The 15402-nt window shown below is 36.6% G+C and overlaps 1 pseudogene; it reads left to right on the top strand.

Annotated features, from left to right (window-relative positions):
- The first annotated feature begins 2169 nt into the window (after positions 1–2169).
- LOC141519288 (E3 ubiquitin-protein ligase COP1 pseudogene) lies at positions 2170–3335 on the top strand (annotated as a pseudogene).
- Positions 3336–15402: the final 12067 nt, after the last annotated feature.

Here is a 15402-nt window from a genome sequence, read left to right as displayed (position 1 = left end):
CAATCCCCACCTGGCCAATGACTCTGTTCCTCTGTTCTTTTCTCCTTCAGTCCTGTGACTTCAATGCTGTGACTAGCCTCCAGGTTTTTTTTTTTCATTTCAGGGTCCAAATTACCTATTAGTTTCACATCTCTGATTGCTGTTCATTCTGGAAATAACAGTCTTAGATAACAATTGAATTGGATATCCTTTTCTTTCTATAGAAATAGCCTAACTATTCTATATTCTTAAGATAATGGCAAAGCCGGGATACAGCATAAGAGTGTTATTCACGTGTGTGTGTGTATGTGTGTGTGTGTGTGTGTGTGTGTGTGTGTGTGAATTAAATCATATGGAATACTCTACAAAAAATTCTGTGGGACCTAAAAAAAAAATTCTGTGGGGAAAAACTTGGAGTTTACCTTTAGGACAGTCATCCCTAAAAATATGTTAAATGACAGTTACAGAATGGAGGATGAAGGCCATAAGATTTAGAGAGCAGAATGATCTTAGAAGTTGTCTGGTCTACCACCTCACATGGCAGAGGCAGCATCATGAGCCCCCAAAGACTAAGTTCAAGGCACTTTGTGAGTCAATATCCACTCAAAATCATAGCTCATGGAGACTGAGTGGTATGTTTACTTTTACAAAGCTGGAGGACACATTAGTTCTAAGCAAATAACATTAATCAAACAGCTTAGCAAATTAAGTGACAAGAAAACATCCTTTACACATACATGGGCTAGTTAGGGCACATAGACATGACAAAGGGCAAATTGTAGAAAGCAGGTATTTGTAGGGAACATGGATAAAAGAGTCTCCCAACCTAGAGCAAGTTGTAGAAAGTATACCTTTAGGGGCAGCTAAGTGGTTCAGTAGATAGAGCACCAGCCCTGGAGTTAGGAGGACCTGAGTTCAAATCAGATCTTAGACATTTAATAATTACCTAACTGTGTGACCTTGGGCAAGTCATTTAACTGTATTACCCTGCAAAAAACAAACAAACCAAAAAAGGTTTTATGCTTAGTGAAGATCCCAGGAAATCATCTTGGAGCTGCTGCTGCTGCTGGAGAAAATGTCTACCAGCAAGGATAGGGCAGGAGAAAAGTTCATCTCTACCCATGATTTCATGACTTCCAATTTTAACTAATTATTTCCAGTAAAGAGGTGCTAAATTCTATGGTTTCCAAGCATCCAAAGGACAGAAAGTATCCTGTGCCTTCTACCTTCTGACACCCAGGGGCAAAGTCTTAGGCAAACCACCCTGATAAGAGTTCAGGTAAAAAACTCAGTGTCTAAAATTTTCAGACTTTGCAATTAGATCTTTCCAAGAAGAGATCTGAAAGCCATTTATTTTCAACGTGTGTATGAATAGTCAATTAGCAGCAGCTGACAGTAGCAGAAGAAATGAGTGACTCAAGACTTAATAACAAATTCTCCATTTTCTATAAAATGTCTCCCTAAGTTAAATATTGCGTTAGTTATTAAGAGGAGATCCATCACGAGCTCTCTTAGCACTTTTCTGATTAGCACCATAAGCATGTGTTGGGAACCAGGGTCTCTAAGATGTTTGACACAGTCTCAGCAAGAAGACTCAAGGCAGTCACACTGCCGATGGAACATTTCCTTCTTCAATATATATAGGGATTTCATGCATACCAATATTTATAGGTTTATTATTGATTGCAAAACTTACTCATCCTAATAGTGGAATGACTATAAAGGAAGGATTTCAGAAAAATTCCTTGAATAAAACAAATTGTAAACTCCGTCCAAATTTAACAGGACTGCCTCTCCCTGAGGCATACAAAAGGCTTCAACATTATGAAATCTCTGGAAAACCCAACCCTGGGAATTCCAAGGAGATGTCAGAATACATACAGGGAAAACAGATACAAGATGGGTCAGATAGAATTCCAGGGAAATTAATAGTTTTACCCCCCCTTACCATACACAGAAATATATGAAAAAGATGGTGAGAAAATAGTACAGGTGACCGATATGTGAATTCCAGCAGCCTTAGTTTCGTGGGAAAGAATAAAAAAGTCACAGAAACTGTGGCTTCTACCAACAAGGCCTGAAAGAAAAATTGGTGATTGTAAGAGTTAACGGATGGGTGGACAAGCATAAAGACCCTCACTATAGATTGTTAAGGAAGTGTATCAAAAAACATTACTTACACAAAAAAATATGAAAAACTTTCCGTTAAAAGAATTGCTTAATTCCAAAATCAGCTGTATCAGCTGGAGTAGTTACCATAACAATCTATTAGCCAACAGTGATTATGAAGGCACAGTCATTCTATGGCATGGACTCACGGGACAGAGATCAAAAGTCTATCAGGAACATGAGAAAAGATGCTGGAGTGTTGACTTTAATTTGATGGACCCAAAACTTTTGGCTTCAGGTTCTGATGATGCAAAAGTGAAACTGTGGTCAACCAATCTGGACAATTCAGTGGCAAGTATTGAAGCCAAGGCAAATATGTGTTGTGTCAAATTCAGCCCTTCTAGGTAGCATTTGGCTTTTGGCTGTGCGGATCACTGTGTCCATTACTATGATCTTCACAACACTAAACAGCCCATCATGGTGTTCAAAAGACATCGAAAGGCAGTTTCCTATGCAAAGTTTGTGAGTGGGGAGGAAATTGTTTCTGTGTCAACTGATAGTCAGCTGAATTTATGGAATGTAGGTAAACCACACTGTTTGCGTTCCTTCAAGGGCCATATCAATGAAAAAAATTTTGTTGGATTGGCTTCCAATGGAGACTACATAGCCTGTGGAAGTGAGAATAATTCCCTCTACTTATACTACAAAGGCCTTTCAAAGACATTGCTGACTTTTAAGTTCAATACAGTCAAAAGTGTCTTAGACAAGGATCGGAAAGAGGATGACACAAATGAATTTGTTAGTGCTGTTTGTTGGAGGGCACTGCCAGATGGGGAGTCCAATGTGCTGATTGCTGCTAACAGTCAGGGGACAATTAAGGTGCTCGAGCTGGTATGAAGGATCATCCCTCAAGGAAAGATTGACTAGGTCCTGCTGAAACAGATCTGCAGTTCACCAGGAGAAAAGAAAGGAAACCTTCAGATAATGCCCCTTCCTGAAACCATCATGGATTTTTTTGTTTTGTTTTCTTCTTTTTTTCTCCCCCTTTTTTTTTTCATCCCTCTCCCCCATCTAAGGACTCTTTAGGACCTCTGAGACACTGGGAACACCCAGTGAACTCTCCACCATCAACATAACTCCACGGACTTTGCTGCTGCTGGTGGTGGTGTGGTTGTCTAATTTTTATGATAGGGAAACAAATTCTTTTAAATAAAAACAAATAACAAAAAAGAATAAAAGTTTATTGAGCCACAAAAAAATAAAAGAATTGCTTAATTAATAACTTTAAATGAATTAACAATTATACAATGTAGTAATAAATAAGGTAACAAACAGGTTGAGGTCATCATGGTCTGAGTAGGGATAAGAAATCAATTAACTATATGATTATTAATTAAACTTGTAATCATATGATTAAAACTTGTAACCATATGAACTATATGATTGATGATGAAAATTGTACACTTTGGTAACCAAGGAAATGATCTTAGCTTGCTTGAAACGTACATGATTCTGAGACTATAAAAATAAATCCAAGCAGCTGACAGTCAACTTGCTCCTGCCTTTACCCACTTGTTGACTCAACTCATTTCACCAACTCTACCCCTCCTGTCAGGTTCCAAGGATCCCGCAGAGGCTAGACCCCCACAAGCATGGAACAGTTTCTCTCTCAAATACTGACTATTCTTTCTGGGGTTTTTTTCACCTCCAGTTTAAGTTCTACAGGCAATTACTCTCACTTGGGGATCACCTGTGAAAGTCACAATAAATCAGATCTAAATGTTCCAGTCTTCTGGTTAGATTTAAGTGCTTCAGTAAGGACAAAAGACTTTATTTGCATGTATCAAACTTTGCTTCATTGGGTTCTAAGCCCTTAGATGTTTTTCTTCTTTGTTTAATTAAAGTAAATACTGTGTGTAGCATCTCTCATGAATTTATTTTTTTAAAAATTATCTTAAGATATATCTCCTGTAGAATGGAGATTAAGAAACATTTATATCCTAAACCATCCATATGTGGCTGTTTCCTTCTCATTAAATCAAGTTGAGTATTGTATCTCAGGGGACTATGGGACAAAGTGAAACTTCTATATCTTGTCCAGAGCAGGTCTAGATCACCTGACCTTTTTGAAGTTTAGGAACTTCCTCATTTATAGGGGGAAAAGACATGTTCATCTCCCCAGTCAAAACTATGAGGATTAACTAATGATCATGTTTGTCGAACACTTAAGTTAAATGTTGTTCAAATGTTTGCTTTTCAAAAATCTGATCTGGATCCCTTCCTTTTTAAGATTGTGTTTTTCCAAGGCCAATTAAGGAGTTTAGCATTAAGAGTTGGCTGTCTCCAATAGCAGGCTCCCTCTGCAGGCCTGGAGATGAAGAGAACAACCCAAACTTTGTGTCATCAGGAATAATGTAGAATAACCTAAATCCTTCAATCACAGTAGTGGGAAAATGGCAGATAATTTTTAAATTTATTACTGTCTTTTATAGCTGTATAATATTTTAAAAATTCAAGAGATACAGTTTCTGAGTAGTTATTTTATTAACATACTAGGTTTTTATTAATAAAAGAGGCCAATGGCATTCTCGAATGCCAAAGAGGAATCATGGCAGTGAACTCACAGTTTCTATCCCTGGGAAGAGTGCCACCTGAAGGTGGCAATCAACTTTGATTGGTTAGCAATTAATGAGAAGAATGAATATTAAAGTGAGATGTGGGTCTTTGGGGGGTTTGTTCCTTAGATCTCCCAAGACTTGGTCAAAGACATTTATTAATTTCCACCATTATCACCCATTTGACAAAAGGGGGAATCCACATTTCCCTACATCTAAGTCAACACAATGATCAGAAATCCCACCCATTCACTAAACTTTGAATTTCTGTTACTGTCTTTGATTAGATCTTAGCCTAGGTAAAACCTTTGCCCAAGATTTCACACAATAGTTGATTTCTGGATGGAGGAAAAACCTTGGCCCTAATTGGATAATTAGTTATTAAATTCAAGAGAGAAATAATCATGTTCAGTTTCATGTCTTAAAAGTGCAATTAATACCATCCAATGCCTATGTAGGGCAAAAGTTACCAGCTTCACCAGGCCCATCTTATCCTTTCCAATCTTGCTCCCAAGTTGATTTGCATAACAACCAAGGGTATTGTGTGAGATGAAAAGACTTGTCTTTTGGGGTGCCTAGGTAGCACAGTGGATAGAGTGCTGGCCTTGGAGTCAGGAGTACCTGGGTTCAAATCTGGTCTCAGACACTTAATAATTACCTAGCCATGTGGCCTTGGGCAAGCCACTTAACCCCATTGCCTTGGGAAAAAAAAATCTAAAAAAAAAAATCTTCTTTCAACATACTACTTTAAAATTTTGGAAAATCGGGGGTGGCTAGGTGGTGCAGTGGATAAAGCACTGGCCCTGGAGTCCAGGAGTACCTGGGTTCAAATCCGGTCTCAGACACTTAATAATTATCTAGCTGTGTGGCCTTGGGCAAGCCACTTAACCCTATTTGCCTTGCCAAAAAAAAACCTAAAAAAAATAACAAAATTTTGGAAAATGAAATATGGGAATGATTTGAATTATACCCAAGCTAGGAAATACCTTGAAATGTGAAAGGAATTAAAAAGGAGTTTAAGCTAAGATACCCTGAATAACAGCTCATAAGACACCCTTCAGAATGCCCAAAGACTTCTCTAGGTCACTGGCAGATTTATACCATGAAAAGATAATCTAAAAACTGTGATCTCCTCAGAGAAGAAACTCTGGCAGATATCACAGATGAAGACCAGCTGGTGGCAGCAGAGAGCAAAAATAACCAGTCAACAGGAATGATGCCCACAGCGACAGGAGAAACCCATCAGAAAGCAATTTCATGACATCACCAGAGGACCATTACCATATGATGTGTGGCATGAGAGAAGTAAGTTATCTTACACTTACCTTCTTTCTGTCCATGTGTGTTTTCTATACAGTCATCTGGTCATTTATGTTCTCTGGACACATTTTGTCCTTTTGCATGTGTTCTCTAATCACAAATCACCTACATGTATGTTTCTGAAGTTGTGGAAGTGATATAATGACAGAAATCAAAAAAAGCAAAAATAAAAATTTTTTAATATCCAGATGACATTTCTCTCTCCATCTCTTTTGTCTTTTACTTCAAAGGAGTAAGAGAGGACAGATTCTGTTTATTGTTTCTATTGCGGTTTTCTCAAGTCAGTACCTATTTCTTAATATTCTTTGGTGGCAATGTTTTAGTTTTCATTCATCCTGACCTGCCCAAAGGTTCTATAGCACTGGCCAAAGGAACATCTTAATATGATTTTTTTTCCTTATGTAGAATATGATTTCTCAGAAGTAATGATGTAAACAGAGAGCTAGGTCAGGAATCAGATGAGTTCTGATCAGACCTTAGACACTTCTTAGTTATGTGTCTTTAAAACAAATCACTTAACCTCTACCTACTTCAGTTTTCTCTGTTGTAAAATGATACCCTAACAGCACCTACTTCTCAAGGTTTCTGTTGGGAAGATCAAATAAGATAAAATTTGAGAAGAAGAAAAAAAAAGAAGAGGAAGAAGAAAAAAGAGGAAGAAGGGAAGAAGAGGAAGAAGAAGGAAGAAGTACTTGGCATATCTTCTTTCTTTCCCCCTTTCCATTTCTTGTGCTTAGAGAACTTTAATTTAGAAAAATATTTCTGTGACTTCTTTTCCTCTTCCCCCCCCTCCTCCATTGGAACCTTCTTACCACACCATAGTATGTGGTTAGAGTTAGAAAGTATGTGGAGGTTAGAATTGGAACCTATATGGAGATTATTTGTCTTTAACCCTCATTTTATATATAACAGAATTATATGTAATATTTAACCTACATATCAATAAACATGTCTGTGATGGGACTATGGCCACATATGGTTATATCTGGGCACTGTCCTCTTGCTAAAAGATCTGTATGACTATAAGCTGCTGGTTGGTCTTCATCAGTGGAAGATTAAGTGACTTCCCAGCTTCCTACAGGTAGAAGCTCATGCAGCAGAGTCATAATTTAAACAAAGGCCCCTGACACTGACTCCAGTGTTCTTTCCACAGAGTTAATAGAATTCTGAAGCACAGAATTTCTTTTCTTGATTAACAATTACTTTATAGTAGACTGCAGTGGTATAGTGGAAAGTGAACTAGATTTTGAAGTTAATTGGATAGCAAGAATTGATCATATATGATATTCCAGGTATTCTGGTAAATACTGAAAAGAAAAAGAAAATTAAATCAAAAACTAAGAAGCAAAGATAGGGAAGGGAGCAGTATATAGTCAGTGCAGGAGTCAGAAGATTGTTTCTGCCTCTATCCAGATAAATTTGGGTAGTCATTCTGACTTTTGGCATTTCATATATGCAAAAAAATTGGGCTAGATAACCTCCAAAGTTTCTTCCAACTCAAGCTTATGATCTTGGTCTCCTGGCCCATAGATTCTGTAAAGGAATAGGAAATCTGTGAAGTGTCACTTCTTACTGTATGACATAAAATCAAGTATTTGACTTCTTTGTGCATTTGTCATGAGTAACTATCAAACAAGGAGAGGAAAAGAATAAAACATTTTACCTAATTCTCTGATGTTAAGAATTATGTGTTCACAAAATACACAAAAGACTATTAGTTTGGGCCCTCAGTCAAGGATTAGAGATATTTTCATTATAATGATTTTTTTATGATTCTCATTAAAATTAGCCTTGTCCCACATAAACCTTTCAGATATAATATTTTACTTTCTATTGTCCTTCAATACCACTTTAACTTTAGCAAAATATCTCAATAACTCTGCCACAAGTTTTCAGATTCCTTCTAAATCAAAATATAATTTGCTTACTTTGGAACTTCTACCAAGGCATCTCTATTGAACAGAATTTAAAGCCCTCCTCATTAGATTGTTGTTGTTCAGTTGGTTTTCATTCATGTCTCTTCATAACCCTGCTTGAGGTTTTCTTGGCAAAGATATTGGAGTGATTTATCATTTCCTTCTCCAATTAATTTTACAGATGAGGAAACAGAGCCAAACAGGATTAAGCCATCTACCGAGCATCATGCAACCTGTAAGAGTCTAGATTTGAACTCAAGTCCTCCTGATTCCAGGCTTAGCACTCTATCCTTTGCTCTACCTAGCTTCATCCTCATTAGATTTGACAAAGGACAATGCTTTTTTCACCTGAGATCATGGGATCATAAATTTAGAATTGAAAGTACCTCAGAAGTTATCTAATCTATTTACTTATATTATAAATAATACAATTGATGTCCAGGTCAGATTAAACAATTTTGTTCAACATTGCACAGGTAATAAGTAGGTCTTGTGACACCAGATCTGGTGTTCTTTCCATTGTACCTAATGGTTCTATTTTTATCTTAAGATGTGTTTTTATTCTGGCAGATCTTATCACTGTCAAGAAAACCATAATGTCCTCTTCAGGGATGCTTGTGAAGCAAGAAATTTATAATAAACCAAAATACTTATTTTTCTTCTGTTTCCTCTTCTAAATAAAAGGATAATTGGATGTAAAGGAATGAATTTAAGTCACTGAGTCATGATGAACAACCTTCCTATTCTAGTCCAGACTAGGATCTCAAGGAATAGAAGTAGATGCAATTGTCTCAGATAACTATAGGGTTTGTTGATAATATCCCCATAATTGAAACAATCACTCACTGGAAAGGATACAACACCCCTGAGTCTCAACCTTAGTCTGGTTCTGGAAATTGAAGCTGTACACAGAACTATAACTCAAGAAACCATCTTTATCCATATGGTGGATTTCATCATGGTTTGTGAATCCCAATAATGATTCAAGAGATTCATGCTAGGAATTATTTAATAGCAATGTAAGCAGTAAATAATGATCAAGTTATGTTACGAATATATTTTTCTTTGATGACAAGCATATGTGTTTTTTGTTGAAATGATTCAAAATCATCATGATCTCATATGTAATATTTTTATTTTTTGTGTAGCAATTATATCAAACTGATCCCTTCTAACTGGGCACAATCTGTTCTTGAAGTTTCTCACCTGTCATCAAATTGTTTCTAAACCCCTACCAGGCTTCATTGTTAAAATACAAATGATTCCCAGTTATTACCCTAGGGATTCACAAAATGTTGTTGCTGCTGTTACTATTGAAATGGATTCATAGAAAAAAAATTATTGGGAACCACTAATCCAGACTATAAAATGAAGCAAAGTGGCTTCTGGAGGTTAAGGTATATATAATATCATACATAAGTAGACAAAGGGAGCTTGGCTCAGAGCCACAAGTCTTCAGTCTAAAGTAAAGACTTAGATGAACTTATTAGATTGCATTCAAGTCCAGAGAAAAGACACATTCATGTTGATATGATCACCTTAGTGTTCAATGGTTACTTCTACCTTGTTAACCTACCAGTCATAGTTTGCTGCCATTGCTAACTCATGCCTCTTCCTTCTCACTCTGAGGATTGAATATAATCAGCCCATGTGACCAAGATACCCAAATTACTTGTAGCTGTAAATTCTAAGCTACTGCCACTAATCTGATCCCTGTGTGTAAAATAAAGAAATGCCAGCTAGAAAAACATAGTTGGGGGCAGCTAGGTGGCGTAGTGGATAAAGCACCGGCCCTGGAGTCAGGAGTACCTGGGTTCATCCGGTCTCAGACACTTAATAATTGGGCAAGCCACTTAACCCCATTTGCCTTGCAAAAACCTAAAAAAAAAAAAAAAACCATAGTTAGGTGGCTTTAAAACTAATATTACTAGACACTATTGGGAATGTCAATTTTTGTTTGGAGGGAAGTCTCCATTAAAATCCTCCAGACATCTGTCTTTGTCTATGTGCAATTTGATATTTTTATAATTGATTTGAATAAAGGACTAAATGGTATGTTTATCAAATCTATAGAGGACGCAAAACTGAAAGGGAGAGTTAATATGTCGAATGATAGTCAGAATCACATTTACCTTTATCACATTTCATCCTATTAGATTAGGCCTATTGTTTTAACCTGACAAATTCTTGGATCTAGAGTTGGAAAGAACTTCAAAGGTTATCCAGTTCTACTTCTGAATCCCTTTCCCTGTCTGCTTCCAACTGAAATGATCTCACCTTCCTCCAATTTTCCCACAATATTTTAACTGAGATCTTTGATGTTCCCCTATCCTTCTCTACTTTGCATTATATTTTTGTTTACATGTTTATGTACAAGCAACTCCTTTGGAAAGAGTAGAGGTCCAAGTTTTCTGACTTTGAACTTCAAGAGAGAAGTGGTTCATAGTTCCAGACTCTCTTCAGGGATCCAAAGAAAGAGAAAGACTGTATGAAGAAGCTAACATGTAGGAACCAGCACCTTATTCATGTCGCTATCATCAGCTTCACCAGAGAATCTTGGGTAAGATCTGAGTCTCTCTCTCTTGCCTGAATTGAGTTATGTTGCTCCATAGGAAAGCTCATTCACAGTGTTTTGTACTAGTATTACTCTTGGACTACTCACACTATGGTGTGATAGAAAGATCACTGGACTAGGACACAGAAGGTCCACATTTTAATCCTAAATCTGCTTCTACTTGCTGAATGATCTGGGGCAAATCAATTCAACTCTCGGTATCTGTTTCCTCTTTTGTAAAATGAAGTAGTTGGATGGGATGATCTCCAAAATCTATCTCCTGGTGCTTTTAATTTCTATATTTCCTTCTCTTATACCACACTGTCTTATATGAGATCCAGGTAAATGTAAACATTGATAGGGGTGGGGAAATATATCACTGCCCATATTTCAAGAGGTAGAATGTACCATTAATTTTAATTTAGTATTAGTCCCTGTCAAGGCAAGAAAAGGTAGCTATGAAAGTAAACAAGATTAAAAAAATAAAAAGAAAGTAAACTATAATAGCTCAAATAGTTCTTTTGAGTACAGAACTACAGGCTCCGCTCTGTCTCCCACATGGCCCTCATATGGGCCCTTCTAAGCTTTGTCTTAGCTTCAGGACTTGTTGTGAATATGAATCAGTGAATCAGCATCTACTCAAAATCATGGCTTACAAGTCCCCATGTTTCTTTTACCAGCCAACCAGAAGACATATTCATGTTAAGCAAAAGACATTTAATTAGACCACAAGGCAAAAAAGTGACAAAATAGATTTTCCCAACACATACAGGGTTCAAGCTCTTATAGGTTACCATATCACTTAGTCGGAGAAGAGATACATACATAGAATACCTATGATAAAGAACACATGTGGCTGAGGATAGTATAAATTTATCAGTGACCTGAACTGGGGTCCTCTGTTACCTGTTCTCTTTAATACACCACTTATTATTTATTAACTTCTCTGCTCTTTCTATGTAGCCCCTCTGCAGTTAAGATTTTCTGCCTTTCCTTGAATAAATGAGGTATTTTCTAATTTTTTATGCTGAAAGACCCAAAGATTTTTCTTTTGAAAATTCAAGGCAGCACTGCTTTAGTAATGGCCTAGAAAAACTCCTGGGCATCTGTTTTTAAACTTACTTTTCTCCCCTGTTTTTGGACTCTCTGAGGCTAATTTTTATTAGAATTATAATCAGAGCATTCCTCTTAATTCCTTTCATATACTTCATATTGGATAAACCATTCCCAGACTTCCCCTAGTAAATCTTCAAAGAAGCTGGGAAAAGAAGTTTCTCAAGCTTCATAGGGCCTCCATTGGGTCCCTTGAGTTTTATGCAGAGCCTGGGGACTAGGCTGAGTGCAAAAGAAGAAAAAAGGAATTTTTGACCTTTTCTCCCTAACAGAAACCAAAATTGATCTATTCCCTACATAGATGTCTAATCTTTCCTTTCACAAAATTTTGCTGACCAATCTACAGTGTAATTTGTGACCCACAAATTCAGAATGTGTACTGTTATCCAAACTAATAAAATGAGATTTGATAGTTATCATAGATAACTGAATTAGAGCCCAATGGAGGCAGAACTATTTTAGGTTTCATAGAGAGGGCTGAAAACAAGCTGTGTTCTGTACTTGGAATCAAGATTATTTGAATAGCTAAGAAAGAGCACTCTGGGTTCTCTTCTATCCTTATGAATCCCTCTTACATATTTTGAAAGCTTAATTATTTTTATTGCCCAAATTACTTTCTGTCTTTTAGAAGATTTTAAGTTAATCCATGTCTAGACTTATGAGATTCTTTTAATTAAAAAGCAAAATAAGGAGAATCACAATGCAAGTTTTTTTCAAGCCAACCCAGCTCTGTTTACATGGTTTATTGTTGAATGTAATGCTAAAGTGGTGGTAAGCCAGATACAGCTAAAAAGAATCTTCTTTATTTCTGTTCATTATTGCTTCCAGAGACATTTAGAATCACTGTAATTGCAAGTCAAACTCTGACAACTACTTGTTACTGAAAGCATTAAATACACCATTGTTTTATGTTTTTATTAGATTTAAAATATATCATTACAGGGCTAATAAAATGAAACCCTAGGGAATAATGGAAGGGGAGTCAGGGTCTTACTAAAGGATTTTTGTGCCTCTGAAAATCCTTCTGAATTGGAAGATAGCTCTCTTTTATCCTTTTTTTGGTTGATGATGGAAGAAGTTGACTTTCCTAGGGACGGAAGCTTTGGTAGTAGAGCAGGATTCTGAAGTTAAATTGGGTTTAGACTGAAGAGTCATGGGAATCTTGGCATAAAGGTTAAGGATTGATCCCTGAACACTATGGATACTTAGTACTATGTAATCCTTGCCAAGTTATTTAAGTTAGTCCTTTCCTCAATTTTCTTTTTTTTGTAAAATGATGGCTTTGGACTAATAAAGTCTCATCCAATTCTAAATCTATAATCCTATGAATATAGAACAGAGATATGGAGAGGGATGCATTGGGTACTTCCCATGGAGCTCTTCCTCTGGTCCTTCTCTCTGGGAACATGTGCTCCAACCTCTTGAGAATGGACAAGTATGACCCAGAAACTACTGGATGACTGAGATTATATTTAAATAATTATAAAAAATAGAAAAGCTCTATTTTTCCTTTTTTTTAAGATAGTATCTCTTGGGGGTGGCTAGGTGGCTCAGTGGATAGAGCACTGGCCCTGGAGTCAGGAGTACCTGAGTTCAAATCTGGCCTCAGACACTTAATAATTGCCTAGCTGTGTGGCCTTGGGCAAGCCACTTAACCCCATTGCCTTGCAAAAAAAAAAAAAAAAAACCTAAAAAAAAGATAGTATCTCTCGAACTCTGCTCTTTCCAGCTTTTCAGAAAGCATCTCTCAGACTCTTTTGAACTTCTAGCATATGGGGGAAGGGAGAAGATTTCTCTTCCCTACCCAGTAGAGACAATGGCAGGGAGAGCGTAGATGAACCTCAGACTGGAACCTAAGACCCTGGTTTCCATTTCTGTTCTGTGTCCTTGAGAACAAGTAGTCATGCAACAACAATCTCTCCCAAAAGATGGAAGATGTCTCCAGCATTGGTGACTGTTTTGTGACTTTGAAATTTCTTGGGTTCCTGAATTAGTTCCATCTGCCCAATGAGAAGTGGACTCTGCTACCAATTGTCATTGAAGAAGATAAACTCAAAAGGACTGAAGAACCATGGACTGGCTGCCAGGAGACCTTATGAGTTCTTCAAAATGGATGGGTCAGAGATAAAAGGTCTTTATCACTTGGTAAAATATAATGATGGTCATGGGCAACAGTGTAATAGTAATTTCCAAAGAAATATGCATACAAGATACACTTTCAAGTGTAAACTATATTAATATTTTCTCCATCACTTCTTTAAGTCTAGATAGTCAACAATCAATCATCATGTGATTTGTAGTGTTTGCTGATATAATAAGATATAAATGTTCTCACTGAAAAGTTAATAATGATTCTCCAGTCATAAGAGCTAGCTTCAGCTTGGGTCATTGTTTTATGTTGTATTTGTTAATTTATACTTGTGTTTTGTATTATAAGCAATTCATTTTTAGTGAAGTAAATAAATGGCTGTCTTGTGTCTGATACATATTTTGCACATTAGGTCCCTTTTCAAGAAGGAACCCTGTTGAGCTCTTTTGGAAAGATATTAAGTATGATATATTTAAGCTTTGTTTTCAAGCTGTTCCAGAAAGTTCTACTTTATGGGTAAAGGAAAGAGGAGCATAACCCAAAGACAGAGAGGAAATCCTGATTTCCTCTCTTCAAAGTCTTTCAAGATGAACCCAGCCTCTAGGTGAGCCCTGGCAGAATCTTTTGGGACTGGCACCCTGGAATTTTTGGGTCACATAAAAATATGATATTGATTCTCCAGGAGTTTCCAGTCTAAGATAAAAAGATCAATAACAAACCCCAATTCTGAGCAAATATGCAAGTGCCCTTTAGATTGCTTCAATGAAGAGTAAAGATCCATATCATTTTTATAATTATAAATTCAGAGTTGGATGAACTTTTGAATGCCATCATTTTTTAGGCAAAGAAATTGAGATACAGAAAAGTTGAGGTACTTACCTAAGATCACACAGGTGAAAAATAAGAAACAAAGGAGTTCTTCTCATATCCTTTAATTCCAAATCCAAAACTTTTTCTCCTATATTACAATGAACTTTTCTATTCTTATGTTGTTCCCACTTTCTAATACTTAAAGCAGAAAAACCCATAATTCTTCATAAATTATTGGAGACTCAATCATAAGTCCCTTCTAGAATCAGCTCAAAATATGAGATTACAAAGATGACAAATCACTCCCCCACCCCAAAATATCACACATGCATGTACACACATGCATATACACACACCACACATGCATGTAGGCACGCTTATCATGCCTAACATTCCATGATCCTTAATTCATCCATTTGTTTCATTGCTGACTTTTCTCTATCATCTTCTAGAAGGCAAATTTCCCCTAGTTAAAGTCTTTTCCAATACTTGAAGTGTTGGTATGTTTAGGTCCTTGGATTTGGTCAAGGATTTAGAATTTTCTCAGTGTAGTTTCTCTCTTCACTAATGCAGATAATAACCACTACAGTTTAATATATAAGAATTACATAAGTCAAACCATTCATCACTTTGGTGATGAGCAGAGATCTTAGCATTTCAGAACTGAATGGAAAGTTAGAGATTATCTTCTCCAAGATCATCATTTTCCAGTGAAGAAAGTGAAGTTGATGTTAAGTGACTTGCCCAAAGCCATTCACCTTATGAGTGAGCAGAATCAGAACTAGAATCCAGGTATACTGGATCCCTTTAATCTCATCTAAATCTTACTGTTACATTTAAGATTAGTGTACTTCTGTAGTATACTCAAGTTCAGTAGCTATTTGTTATATTCCCCTT

This window comes from Macrotis lagotis, chromosome 3, assembly GCF_037893015.1.
Source record: "Macrotis lagotis isolate mMagLag1 chromosome 3, bilby.v1.9.chrom.fasta, whole genome shotgun sequence".
NCBI lineage: Eukaryota > Metazoa > Chordata > Mammalia > Peramelemorphia > Peramelidae > Macrotis > Macrotis lagotis.
Note: the sequence above shows the minus strand (reverse complement) of the source record. Positions and strands in the feature narration are given on the sequence as shown.